We start from the raw sequence: 15,237 nt of genomic DNA, 5'->3' as shown, positions 1-15,237 counted from the left end.
TGGTGGACAAAATTCTCCAAGCCACACATACTTGAAAGGCTAAATTAATAACGTAATGCCAACAAGCGCCTCTGACTTCAAAGGCGGAAAGGACCCGTGGGCCCTGAAGTTGTCAAGAAAAACTTCATGGCAAGAGTGTGACTTGAGCTGGTGCTTGAAGGATTAGGTTTCAAGGAGTTCAGACCGGTGGCCTGTCCCAGGGCAGGGCCCCATGCAGGACAAATCAGCATTTGTCGCACTCACTGGGTGACGAGCCAGACTGCTGGAAAAGGGAATTGGAGCTACTATTTAAACAGGCCCAGAAGGATACTCAGCACTGTAGGTCCATTCACAGCTTGAGTTCAAATAAAACTGAACTCGAAATTCTCTGAGTAAACTTCACCACCTCTCAAACACTTATCCCTTCAGCACACCGTGGCATATTCCTTGATTTATGGAATCTTTAGAAGGTGCTAAAGGGCCTGAAGGAAGATATTCAACTGCAAATTCCTCGGTGCCTCCCTCTCTGGGACCATACTCTGGCAGGAATGCTAATTGTTGCTCAGTTACTCACTGGCTTCTGACTCTTGGTGACCCCACGAACTGCAGCATACCAGGCTTCCCTGTCCTTCACTGTCTCCTGGAGTCTGCTTAAACTCATGTCCATTGAGTCGGTGATGCCATCCACCATCTCATCCTCTGTCGTCCCCTTCTCCTCCTGCCTTCAATCTTTCCCAGCATCAGGGTCTTTTCCAATGAGTTGGCTCTTCACATTAGGTGGCCAAAGTGTGGAATACTAGTAATAAACATTTGCCTAGGCCTTTCCATGAAAGGTGCCCATCAACTCTTCACACTTATTTTCTTATTGTAATTCTTCATTAGAATTTTGCCTTTTAAAAATGCTTTGGGAAGGTTTTCTGTACCTCTGACATTTCCTCAGGTTCCAGTCCCCGAAATACCCACCTACAGGACCTCATGATACCTGAGCCCACAACCACTAGAGTTACTCTTACATTTCCAATGGGCACAGACATTACCTGGGGCTTCCCAGGTGGTAGAGAACCCACCTGCCGATCCAGGAGATGTAAGAGACACGGGTTCAATCCCTGGGTTGGGAAGATCCCCTGCAGGAGGGCATGGCAATCCACTCCAGTATTCTTTCCTGGTGAGTCCCATGGACAGAGGAGCCTGGTGGGCTACAGTCTAAAGGGTCTCAGAGAGTCAGACATGACTGAAGCGACATAGCACACACACAAGGCATTGTTTGGAATGAGTAACTTTGCAATGGCATGACTGACTCAATGGACATGAGTTTGAGCAACCTCAGGGAGATAGTGATGGACAGATTAGCCGGGCCTGCTGCACCTCATGGGGTCGCAAAGAGTCAGACATGACCTAGCGACTGAACAGAAACAGTATCGCAAACTGAGAGAGCACTTTGTTAGACCCAGCCTGGTCTCCTTAGATGTAGAGAAGTTCCTAAAGAAAAGGAATAAGTGAAGACTGTGGGTAGAGTAAGGCAAGAGAGGATGAAAATTTCACACCATGAGAAGGGGTGAATGTGAGATGACTGGGTAATGAGGTAGCTAAATGAAGTTAGGGTCAGTGATGGAATAAATGGCCAGAGAGAAAGAGCTTGCCCCCAAGCCCAGGCTGAGTTTATTGCAGGCAGCTGTAGGTAGAACCAACCTAAGTTGCTCCAAGCAACTGCTGGAGAAGTAATGAAACCAGAAGATGCCCTAGAACTCATGATCTTAGTGATGTTAGAAAATATAAAAAGGGACTTTAGCTGTGAACAAGACAGAGAAAAAAATTAACCCTGCCTGATTTTTCTACCATCTCAACAAAGCTCTTCTACATATACTGTAGAGAGTACAGCAGATTTCCATTCTTCCATAACCTTAGAAATCATTTCCAGGGATATTTCCCATAAGCATGCTCTCTCCAGTTTTCAAATCCTTCTTCCTTCCTTCTGGAAGCCTGTTGGCATCTCTCCTTTCAGACCTCAGCAGCTCAGACCAGCTTCTACCTTCTTCTGTGGTCTCAGCTTGGTCCCCCTGCCCCCATACCACCTTCAGCCCCAGCATAAATTCCCCACAACTCCCTACTCCCCATCCTCTTGAAGAACAACAGCTGGTTCCCAATATGAAGTCACTGGTCCCTTCTATCAACAACTCAGCTGGCGGCATGGAAACTCATCATTCTCCCAAATATGTGAACTTAAAAATTAATTTCAAATCTACCTCTCAGATATAATCTGTACCTCTCTCATATAATCTGCATCTTTCTCAATTTAGTAAGGCAAACGACACATTCTCTTCAAAGAACTACCTGTGACTGATTCACGTTGATATTTGGCAGAAAACAACAAAATTCTGTAAAGCAATTATCCTTCAGTTAGAAAATAAATTTTAAAAAAGAGAGGACAAAAAAGTTTTTCCTCAAATATGTTGGGTATAACTCTTGTTTTCTGATAAACCTTTTTGATCTTCCCTCTATTAAAAATATTAAGTTGCTTTATGTACGGATATGTGCTGGTAGTTGGAGGTTTTTACTAGAAATTCTTTTGATCTGAATTGAATCTCCCTGATAATTTTCAGTTCTAGAGGTCTCCAGTGGCTCAGAGGTTAAAGCGTCTGCCTGGAATGTGGGAGACCCGGGTTCGATCCCTGGGTCGGGAAGATCCCCTGGAGAAGGAAATGGCGACCCACTCCAGCACTCTTGCCTGGAGAATCCCATGGAGGGAGGAGCCTGGTAGGCTACTAGTCCATGGGGTCGCAAAGAGTCAGACACAACTGAGCGACTTCACTCACTCACTCACTCACTCACTCAAGCAGTTTTGAAATGGAACGTAAAGATTCAGACTCCAGCATCATGAGGACCTAAGATGGATCCTATCTCAACCACTTCCTAAATCTGTAATTTAGCAAGATGCCTAGCTTCTCTGTTTCATAGGTTACTCTGTGATTAAATGAGAGTAAGTGATCAATTTTTGTATATATGTACAGCAACTGGCACAACAAAAGTGATCAATAAATCTGAGCATTCTTATTTTTTTTATAAGAACTATTTGAAATTGATTATTTCCCTACCAAATTACACTCATTTTTAGCTGTTTCTGAATAAAACAAATACCTTAAGTTCTATGTTTTCCTATCCACAATATGTACCCCAATTCTGAGCATCACCTTTTAAAAATAAAATATTAATCGTGCCTCCTCTCCAGACTTCATTTTGACTGTATGCATTTCAAATTTTCATGAAAATCTAAACAAAAACTACAGCTTCTTTCCAAAGCTGAATAGTTTCAGTTGAGTCACTTGCTTCAGACAGGGATCCCAGCATAATGAAACATGTGCTTGGCTCCTTGTCAAAAGAAATACCGCTTTCCTGTTCCTCTCATGGCCAGTCCCTCAGCCAAACATTGATCCCTGGGGATCTGTGAAGTTTCCACATCTCACTTATTTTAGAGCTTAAGAGAAGGAATTTTTCTAAAGTACCCAGGACTAAGTGATCGGTTTGGATAAAATGCTGTTATTTCTTTATTAGAATCATTCTCTGGGACAGCATCATTGCTTTCTTCCAATCACCTTCATACTTTTTTGACTCTGATGCAAAGATTAATAGAATATAATAAACAGAATTAATAGAATATGAAAAACTGTGAAACAAACTGTTTCCTTTCTTGTCCCACCAAAAAAATCTCCTTGTCCTCCCAAGTTACAGTTTGTCACTAAAACTAAAGATTCTTGCCTTAGAAATCCATCAAATCAACTATGGCATGCTGCATAGGGAAGGCGTATTCAATTAAGTCAAAACACCTTGGTTCTGTTCCAGAACCTGCTTCTAATTCTGCAGTTCTAACTCCACTGGGTCCCAATTTCCTCGTTAGTAAAATGAGTAAGGTAAGCTATGATTGCCACACTCTTTGCAAACTTCATTATTCATTCATTCAGTATTTGGTGAAAACCTGCAATGCCTACAATGGAGATATAAAATGCCTCCAGGAGCCCACGGAGCAAATGAGATGGAGAAACAATATTCACAGAGGGAAAGGAACTTGGAAGATACATATGAAAGAAATGTTCCCTAAATGTTCCTGGACATGGGAGTGGGGCAGGGGAGTGCAAAAGAGAGGTCCAGTTGGACAGGGACTCGTGGAGTTAGAGGTGGTCCAGCAAACAGAAAGGACAGGATGAGGGGCTGAGGATGGGGAGAATGCCAAACACAGAGAACAGACAACAAGACAATATACTGTTAGTTCTTTAGAATATGTGAAAACACGGACATAGGAGAAGGAATGACACTTGGGGGGTGGTGGAGATGCCAGGGTTAGCTGGAACTCAGTGCAAGGTGAGGAATGTCAGTAGATGACTCAGAAAGAGAAGCTGGGGCCACAATGCGTAGGAGCCCTACAAGTATCCAGGTTTCCACTTAACCCAGGCAATGGGATGCAGTGAAGGTGCTGAAGCCTGGCAGCATGGTGGCAGCTGGGTGGGGATGGACTGGTGAGAGCGGGTCTGGCAGTGACAAGATCAGGTGGGATACTCCTGCAGAACCTAAGCAAGAGAGAAGGCAGACCCAAGATAAGGAAGTGGCAGTGAGGATGCAGAAGAGGGGCCATATATGACAGAGATTTCTGACCATTAAATATGGGTGGAGAGAAAGAGAATAAACTGAGACCATTGGATGTTGGTCCCACTCATTAAGATGGCATGTGAACGTAGAGGAGCCATTATGAAGGCAAGATGAGATATTTAGCTGGGGCTGTGGTGCCTAAAGTGTCTTGAGAGTGTGCAGATGGAGCTATCCATCGGGCGGTTACAGTCAGGTCTGGAGTTCAGGAAATGGGTCAAGACTTGGAGGTTAAAGACTTGTGATTGCCAAGGGGGAGGAGAGGTGGGGGTGGGATGGAGTGGGAGTTTGGGGTTACCAGGTGCAACCTAACATTTATAGGATGGATCAGCACCAAGGTCCTACCATACAGCACAGAGGGCTATATTCAATATTCTGTGATAAACCATAATGGGACGGAATATTTTGTGTATATATATGTGTATGTGTATATATGTGTATACACACACACACACACACACACACAAGAAAGCAGCAGAGGATGAGGTGGTTAGATAGCGTCACCACCTCAATGGACACTAACTTGGGCAAACTCCAGAGATAGTGAGGGACAGGGAGGCTTATCGTGCTGCAGTCTATAGGGTCACAAAGAGTTGGACATGACTTAGTGACTGGACAACAAATATATGTGTGTGTTTGTGTGTAATGGAATCATTTTGGTGTACAGCAGAAGTTAACACAACACTGTAAACCAACTATACTTCAATTTAAAAGAAAACTGCAAAAAAAAAAAAAAGACTTAGAGGTTAACATGGACATCCATAATAGCATCTAGATGGTAGAGGTGTATTGACTTTGCTTCTTCTCCCCTTAATATTTTTCTTACATCCCCTGCACAGTGCTGCTAGGATTAGAACCTCCAGAAATGCTTTTTAGGTTGACTGATTGCATGAGTGGTTGTGGTATTCCTACTTGTCAAAAAATCCATAGGATGGAAGGCAGCTTTCTCTTAAAATCTGAGGAAGGGACCTGGACTTACAAACAGAGGGAATTCTTTTGGAAGAGAAATAATTCCATCTTTGGGGATGGAAGTAAATCCTAAACAAAGCATCCCTGTCTAATATCACATCCCAAGACCATTTCCTAGAATCCTTAGAGCAAAATATCCACAGTTAAGAGTTCAGTGGATTGAGAAAAAAAAAAAAAAACAGAGAAAAAATACAGGAGGGTAGAAGGTAGGTAGATCCAAAAGAGTACACCAATGAATGTGTGATCTAAACATGGCGATTCATTCTCTCCATTTAAACATCAAACTGTGTGTTTACAATTGGTGTCATTCGCAGATGGAGAGAGGAGACTCGTGAACACAACGGGGGAAGGAGAGGGCAGGTTGAATTGAGAAAGTAGTACTGACATATATCCACTACCTGTGCAAAATAGACAGCTAGTGGGAATCTGATATATAACACAGGGAGCCCAGCCTGGTGCTCTGTGATGACCTAGAGAGGTGAAATGGGAGGGGGAGGAAGGCTCAAGAGAGATGGGATATATGGCTGATTTGCATTGTTGTACAGCAGAAACCAACACACATTGTAAAGCAGTTGTCCTCCAATTAAAAATAAAAAGTAACTAAATAAAAGGTACTTGATAAATTTAAAATAGTGAATAAATAAAATTGGTGTCATTTACTACATGTGTGGGGCTTCCTTCAGCAGGTAAAGAATCTGACTGCAACACAGGAGATGCAGGAGACACAGATTCCGTCCCTGGGTTGGGAAGATCCCCTGGAGGAGGAAATAGCAACCCACTCCAGTATTCTTGCCAGAGAATTCCATGGATAGAGGAGCCTGGTGGGCTACAGTCCATGGGACTGCAAAGAGTCAGACATGACTAAACAACCGAGCATGGGTAAGTACTTACTGTATGTGCATGTGGGAAGTCCTGAGGAAGGTGCAGTGGTTCTCAGCCTCAGCGGGACAGATGTAAATGGTGAAAGGTGATAGACGGAGAGAAAATGGAAAGACAAGTTTCCAGCCATCTGTGCCTTTACCGAGGGGGGGGGGGGGGGTGCGGAGTTTGAGGCAAAAGTTTAAAGTAGAGAGATAAAGGTAAGAAAGGACACAAACTTCATATCCCCTGCTCATGCTTAGAAAAGGATGGCTTCTTTTTCTAAATACATTGAAAACGTTCATATGGCCCATCATTTAGATAATAAAATTTCTATCAGGCTTCTTCCAAGCAACCTACCAGCTGGTAGTTAAAAGTTATGAAGCCATGAAAGTAAGTGTTTTCCAAAGAAATAGATGAGTGAGACGGAAAAAGGGTAAGGATTGAACACTAAGATTGGCTCTTAAATCGTTTCAGTTAACAGACCATTTGAGAATCTGTTTATCTACGGATCTTCTCCCCAGGGGAAAAATGTTAACAAATTTTAGCATGGAATTTAATGGGGTTCACTGGTTCCAGGATTCCAGGATACCAAGTCAAGAAGAGGAAGGAAGAGGACACACACAAAAACAATTTCCACCCTTCCATTTTGCTATTATAAATCAGTCTTTCCAAAAATGCTAATCATCAGTAAAAGAGACCCTTGGGGGTTTTGTTTTGTTTTTCCTGCCATTGAGAAGCTACTACAGTGTTTCTATGCTGAAGAGACAGACACTGAGAATTGGACAATGTTTGTACAAAACATATATGTCAATTATATTTCAATAAAACAATGAGTATACATTCTTTACATGAGATTCCATGCATACACAAAACATGGAAAACTACAAAGCAATCAAAATAAACTACTGATGCATGCTATACCAGACATGTATACCATTAGATTAAACATTATATTATGTCAAAGAAGGCACACACGAAAGATCACACATTGTATGAATCCATTAATATAATGTCTACAAAAGGGAAATTTAGAGAAACAGAAAGCACATCAGTAATCGCCTAGGCTACTGGGAGTAGGATCCCTCCTACAAACAGACACAAGGGGATTTAAGTCACTAAACTGAACACTTATGGGTGAAAATTCTTTGTACAATACATCTTGATAAAGCTACTTTTCAAAAGATGTCTCCAGAAACAAACCAGCACCTGAGGATTTTCAAATGGAGCATCGATGTTTGGTAGGCATTATTTCATGCTATTTGGAATTTACTTTATAAAATCCTCCTGTATCAAGCTGTGGACAATCAGATTGTTTCTTTTCAAAGAATCCTATTACATCAAGCCTCTGGACTGAAGTTGCCATTGTAAAGGAGATTAGTCTAACAACTCTCTTCCATTAAGTACTCTAGAAATGGCCGCGGTAACTTCCTGTGGTCAGGAGGGAACGTATGACTATGTGCAGCTCATGTTCCGTGGGGATGAGTCCTTTGTGCTACTATTCCATGGATAGTTGAAGTGGTTTGGCGTAACATAAATAATCTTTTTGTCCTTGGTAAGAATTTGCTTAAGTAGAACCATCATCCTTATGCCATTAGGTTGAATTTTAGGACTTAGTCTTGTTTTGCTGGCTTTCAGTCCATTTATATTTGGCTTTCTTAGGAATTAACCAGAAACCATTAGTGAAAACAATACGGAGGCCTGGAGAATCATACAGAAAGTCTGGACAAAAGCAGTCAAGGAAGTGCTCAGCAAAATTTCTCAGAAACTTTTTTCTTTGAGTTTCCCAAGGACACAGACAAATATCTCTATTAAAAAAAAATCATTAAAAAGAAAAAAGCCATTTGGAACTATTTCCATGGGAAATCTCTGACCTGTCCTCAGCTTCCCCTCTTCCCCACTCCCTGCTCCATGAGACAACACCCCAGCAGATGCATGTGGGAAAAGGCCAAGACTGTATTAATTTTGAAACGAAAAACAAAATTGAGTCCTGTTGTCTATAAAGATAGGAGGGCATGGCAACCCACTCCAGTATTCTTGCCTGGAGAATCCCAGGGACAGAGGAGCCTGGTGGACTACAGTCTATAGGGTCATAAAGAGTCAGACAAGACGGAAATGACTTACACACACACACAGGTCTGTAAACAAAGAGGAAAGATTTAGAAGCATCTTTTAAGTATGGCTGAAGATTCCACCTCCAAGATTCTGATGAATGCAGCGGGGAGGGATGTTGGAATATTTTGACAAAGGGGAAGACTGTCTTCAGAAGAGTCTGACATAACCGTCAGGTGGGAGAGGCAGCATATGAGGATTCCAAGTGAGGGTGAAGGGCAGCACGTGTTCTCTGAAAAATCTACCTACATTCGTTTGCCCCTTGATTAGTCACTCAGCCGTGTCCAACTCTTTGCAACCTCATGGACTGTAGCCCGCCAGGTTCCTCTGTCCATGGGATTCTCCAGGCAAGAATGCTGGAGTGGATTGCCATTTCCTTCTCTAGGGGACCTCCCTGATGTGGGGATCAAACCCACATCTCCTGCATTACAGGTGGATTCTTTACCGCTGAGCCACCTAGGAAGCCCTCATTTTTCTATAGGAGTTGGATATTTCCTCAATACTCCCACCATATCGCTCTGAATATAGCTCCAAAGTATAAACGTTTTGGTGTTGGTCATAATGGATCATTGTCCTTCTTCCTCTAGAGATATAACTGTGATCTAACACATGGCTCTCTCCACAGTTTCTGGCACACTGCCTTTCAAAACGGGTGCTCTAATGTAGCCGATAAAACTGAGAAAGGCTGTTAAAGAAGTTTTCATAAACAAAAGTAACTATGGAGTGAAATGAATTTATTGGAACAGTTACATTGATTAACAACCCATTTTACCAGGAGGAAGAATATTAGCATTCAGATTTTCCCAGCAAGGCTTCCCTGGCGGCTCAGTGGTAAAGAATCTGCCTACAGAGAAGATCCCACATGTTGCAGGGCAACTAGGCCCGAGTACCGCAACTATTGAGCCTGCGCTCTAGAGCCCGCAGGCGGCACTACTGAAGCCCTCGAGCCCTCGAGCGCATGCTCCGCAACAGCAGAGCAGCCACTGCAGTGAGATGCCTGCGCTCTACGGTTAGGGTAGCCCCCGCTTATCCCAACCGGAGAAAAGCTTACGCAGGAATGAAGATCTAGCACACTGAAAAATAAATAAATAAATAAATAAAATTTTAAAAAGACATTCCAGCAGGCTTTGTGCTCAATAGCCACAAACTTATTTTGGCAAACCAGTTGCTTATACGAATGTACAACATGATATTTGCCTTTCTCACTAGGAGTTTCTCTAATTAATGTCACGTCAAAGAAATGTTCAAGCATGCCTTCGTAATGCTCATGTAAAATTTCTTCCTGAACATTACTTTTTGGCAAATCTAAATAAAGGATTTGCTATATGTAGTGCGCTTCATTCTTTGTATGGTGCCTTTTATCTCTAGCTATTGCCACCTGCTTTGCAAACCAGCCAATCTGTTGTGGTGGTGCCAATATTTGAAGTTGTATGATAGTTTCTCTTTAAAGATGAAAGGCACCACACCAATATTAAAAAATAGTTTGATCCTACAGAACACTTTATAATTAGATGCAATGTGCTTTTGGAAAAGCCCTATAAAATGTGCCCAATAAATAGTGTGATAAACCATGCCTGTGAGGTCATCTCTCATTCTGCATAACTCTTAATAGCATGATTTTCATAGGAAAATTGAACTCTAATGACAGAAGGTCACTAGTAAGAGAAGGAAGGGGAAAAGATGCAATCAGTTCTCAATACTTTTATAAAGCTGGTTTTCATTACACTAAAGCATAGCAAGAGGATGTATTGATTAAATAGGTTACCACTAGTTATTTCATCACATAGTTAAACAACAGGAAAGCTAGACCTAAAAGCAACTGATACAGATCTGCCCGTGAACACATAGCAGGGGAAGTGGCCACATTCCAGTCTCTGCCATTTGGTGACACCTCATTGAAAAAGAGATAAGGAACAAGAGAAATGACTGTGAACTTTCTTTATCCCAACTAGTTAAGAGGATGTTTACTTCCACTCACCTTAATGACTACGTATCAGTAGTTTCTCCATATCTGATCTAAAGTAAACAGATCTTTTTATGATTTATTTCACTACAATTTCAGTTTTTTATGAAGACTCCACTGAGTCTGAAGCCTGGAAAGATGTGAATGGTCCTTAAGCAACAGTGGAGCTCAAATGCCCAAGAAGAAAGACAGCATGGTTCATTGTTCAAACACCTTTTTACTTAAATGATCCACAGTGATGGCAGGAGAGAAAATGCTGTGTCTTAGACCTGGCTAAAGTTAAACTTGCTTTAATAAAGAACCTGGGAGAGGACTTGGCTGGTGGTCCAGTGTTGAGTCTGTCTCCCAGTGCAAGGGAAGCAGATGTGATCCTTGGTAGGGAAACTAAGATCCACATGCCCCAAGGCAACTACTGAGGCTGCGTGCCACAACTAAGACACGAAGTGGCCATAAACAAATAAACAAACACATACAGTTTTTTAAAGACAGACTACAAGAGAGGAACTCAAAAGAATGCTTGCAAAGCTGTCTTGGAGAAACAACCAATTCTACTCATTTGTTAGGTATCTCAGAAGAAAACAGTGGGGAAATCTACAATTGGAAGTCATTAAATCTTCTAAAATAAAATGGTTGACTATAACCCAAAGTGTTTAATTAAATGATTTTGTTTTTATTTTTTTAATTTGTTAAATGACTGCTTTTAAATCCATATTTCAAGGTATATATAATTTATATGCTTCTTTTCTTAAATGTTCTTGCAGAGAACTATTTAATGCAAAGGGGTTATGAGACACTTTTTACCAAATCTTTTGCCCTAAGATTTAGTAAGTAGTAGGTGTTTTGACAGGCAAAGATAAACCTAAATTTATTCTAAACTCAGAATAAATTCAGCCTTCCCAGGTGGCACTAGTGGTAAAGAACCTGCCTGCCAATGCAGGAGACATGGGTTCAATCCCTGGGTTGGGAAGATCCCCTGAAGGAGGGCATGGCAACCTACTCCAGCATTCTTGCCTGGGAAAATCCTATAGACAGAAGAGCCTGGTGGGCTACAGTCCATGGGGTCGCAAAGAGTAAGACATTATTGAAGCAACTTAGCATGCATGCATGCACAGAATAAATTCAATTAAAACTGGATTTTGCTCATGGCCAAATGATTTCCTCATCCCTTGAGTTGATATTTTAATTCCATAAAAGAGCTGTGAGGTTGTAAATTGCTGCAGCTGCTGCTGCTGCTAAGTCGCTTCGGTCATCCGACCCCATAGACGGCAGCCCACCAGGCTCCCCGTCCCTGGGATTCTCCAAGCAAGAATACTGGAGTAGGTTGCCATTTCCTTCTCCAATGCGTGAAAGTAAAGTCGCTAAGTTGTGTATGACTCTTCATGACCCCATAGACTGCCGCCTACCAGGCTTCTCCGCCCATGGGATTTTCCAGGCAAGAGTACTGGATTGGAGTGCCATTGCCTTCTCCATGTAAATTGCTAGGCTTCCATTTATCCAGTGCGCTGCTACTTTAGAATAACCTTTTCTCTATCTACCCTAAAAATCAGCACTGTTGTACGAGGAACAAGCTTGGAGTGTATTAAGCAGACCAGGATTGCTGGATCATATGGTAACCCTATTTTTAGTTTTCTAAGGAACATCCATAATGTTTTCCATAGTGGCTGTGCCAATTTACATTCCCACCAATAATATATCTATTTCTTTTTCATATATGAATGTCTATAATATCAATTCTACCATATTAATGTGTATTCAGTCACTTCAGTCATGTCCAATTCCTTGCGACCCCATGGAGTGTAGCCCGCCAGGCTCCTCTGTCCATGGGATTTTCCAGGCAAGAATACTGGAGCTTGTTGCCATTTCCTGCTCCAGGGGATCTTCCCGACCCAGGGATTGAACCTGGGTCTCCTGCATTGCAGGCAGATTCTTTACCATCTGAGCCACCAGGGAAGCCCCATATTAATAGTTTCTAGTAACTGATATTCTCTCTCTCTCCCATTTCCTAAGCTACCAAAGTCTAGCACTTAAAATATATACTTGGTCAAGCTTCTCCAAAAATCACCCCTTACAAAATGAAGTTTACTAGATATTCCAAAATAAGACTCAGTTGAAGGGATATGTGCTTAACTTCCTACCTTGCACGAAGATGGTGGAAGTTGAGCTTGGACCAGTATCATTCTTTTAATAACAACTTGAGATAGAATTCATATACAGTAAACTTCACCCCTTCAGTGTATACAGTTCAATGATTTTTAGTATATTCAGAATTCAACCAGGTGCAACCATCACCATTATCTAATTTTAGTACATTTCATCACCCCCCAGAGAATTCCTAAACCCGTTAGCAAGGGCTCCCCACCCCTTACCACCTCTAGCCCCTAGCAGCCACCAATCTACTTTTGGTCTTGGCACTCTTGTCAAAGCACCATGTTCTCTGAACAACAAATCTGTACCAAGTAAGCTTCATTTTTCTTCTCTTCTTTTTCACATATTTTAAATTTTCTTAACCATTTAAAATTTCTCTGTTGCCCTGAATTTCTCCTTGCCTGTCCATCTTAGCAATAATCTTGTGCCAGGATTCTTGAATTCATCTATACACTCAATGTCTTTTTACTATTATTATTATTCTAACTCCAAAGCTCAGAGGCAATAGCCCTTTTATTACCAAAACAGGCTAAGTGAGGAAACTAGTTGGTGTTTAAGAGTCTGGGATCAGAAGAGAAAGGACAGGTAGAATGAGAGTGTGCCTTGACTTCAATTTCACAAGCCACCCCCACCCCCAGCTCCGCCTGGTACCTTTCCAGTTCTCAGCATCTGAAACAATGCCTGGTGTCTGGCACCTCTGGCATAAATCATCACTGACTGAAGGAAGGAATACACATGTTTCTTTATGACAGGTTTACAGACTTATCCCTCCCTTAGAGCTCCCCAGCTCCCCAGTCAGTATCTTTATCTTCCTTCAAAAATTACCTATTACATAGCATCCTGATGCTATATGCAATGTATAGAGATATGTCAACTTGGAGTGTGTTTCCTAGATTGCACCATTCAATGAATTCTCAGAATCCTTCTCTTTGGTGAACACTGAATTATGACAATGGCTTTCAATTAAATCCCCCCAAATAATGGCTTGCACACTTTTCCCCACTGGACATGAAAATATGAATAGCTTCATTCACAAGCACTGGTTCTCTCATTCATGTTTCTTGGCATCTCTTTCCTAGCTCACCCTGAGACTGTCTCCTTCAGTGTGTGCAGAGGATTCCAACCTCTGTGATGTTCTTCCATGCAGACAGGTGAGGGGAAGGAATAGAGGTGTGGGGAAGGAGCCTGCAAGTCTCCACACAAACCTTCCTTTCAGTTCAAGCATGAAAATGGAGATAAAAAGCCAAACCTGCAGACACACTGAACTCAGCAGGAGCCAAGAGTTACCTTTGAGACTGGCAGTTCCAAAAGGCATCAACAGGAATCCTTCTGGTAATTACCAGTTGGGAAATGTCATGCCATTGATTGTGACAGACACGAAGCAGCTGCGCTTTGTTGAGGGCGAACAGGGGCTGGGCCTGAGCGGTAACAACAGCGGGCCAGCTGCGGCCTGTGCCCCACTTCCTCCCCACAAACCTCTCTCCCTCAGTGCTTGCCAAGCACGGCAGCGATTAATCACCCTGGAGAAGTGGATCTAACACGGCTGCAATTGCCTGTTGAAGATTAACTGAGTCTATCATATTTCCAGCCAGATTCAGGGGCTGGGGGTGGGGTGGAGGTGAAGAATCTTTTTACAGGGAAAGAGTCTCAGTTAAATGAATTGCAAAGATCTCAGGCAAAGATTAATTGCAAAGATCTCATTCCCATTCCGACTGAAATTTAGACTCTTCTAGCCAGAAATCCTGATTGTTGAGTGAGAGACACAGAAAGGACACACATATTTGCCTTGGTGAATTCCTGGTGTGGAATCAAAGGTGAACAGTGCAAGCTAATACAGGTGGCCCTGTAGCCTAAGTTGCTGTGCAAAGATCCAGTTGTACATATTCTGCCTGTTGTTTGTATAAACAGTTCTTCTGCACCAACGCCCTCGTTTCCTGGGTGAATTGCAGTCTAGGTCAGGGATCCTGGGCCACCAGCCTCACCCTCAGGGAAAAGCAGATCTCCCATTGAAGGGCTACTCTCCTCCCTCTGAGAAAGCCGCTGCCTCTGAAAGTCACAGGGCCTGGGCAGGGGAGCTGCTCAGGCCACATACTGCAAAACCAGAGGCTGCCAGGGAGATGGTGGAACTCACTCACCCCATATGCCTGAGACGGAAAGTTTGCATGACCCCAGTTCTGGCTTCTGGGTGACAAGCAACAGGCATCACCTTGGGTAGTTCTGGAATTCCCTTGCTTTTTTGTCTATGATCCAACAGATGTTGGCAATTTGATCTCTGATTCCTCTGCCTTTTCTCAATCCAGCTTGTACATCTGGAAGTTCTCGGTGCACCTATTATTGAAGCCTAGCTTGAAGGATTTTGAGCATTATCTTGCTAACGAAGGTTGAGAGCCCAATAATTGATGTTTTCGAACTGTAGTGCTAGAGAAGACTCTAAGAGAATCCCATGACTAGCAAGATCAAACCTAAGTCAATCCTAAAGGAAATCGACACAGAATATTCATTGACAGGACTGATGCTAAAGCTCCAATACTTTGGCCACCTGATGCAAAGAGCTGACTCATAGGAAAAGACTCTGA

The 15,237-nt window shown here is 42.4% G+C and overlaps 1 long non-coding RNA gene across 1 annotated transcript in view; it reads right to left on the bottom strand.

The window, feature by feature from the left end:
* LOC138446653 (uncharacterized) overlaps nucleotides 1-14,170 on the bottom strand; it is a 47,008-nt gene extending 32,838 nt beyond the window's left edge. The window contains exon 1 of the long non-coding RNA XR_011259491.1: nucleotides 13,949-14,170. This is a non-coding gene — a long non-coding RNA (uncharacterized lncRNA). The remainder of the gene's footprint in view (nucleotides 1-13,948) is intronic.
* Nucleotides 14,171-15,237: the final 1,067 nt, after the last annotated feature.

This window comes from Ovis canadensis, chromosome 10 (assembly GCF_042477335.2).
Source record: "Ovis canadensis isolate MfBH-ARS-UI-01 breed Bighorn chromosome 10, ARS-UI_OviCan_v2, whole genome shotgun sequence".
NCBI classification, from domain to species: Eukaryota; Metazoa; Chordata; class Mammalia; order Artiodactyla; family Bovidae; genus Ovis; species Ovis canadensis.
The sequence above is the reverse complement of the archived record's forward strand: the minus strand, read 5'-3'. Positions and strand labels throughout refer to the sequence as shown.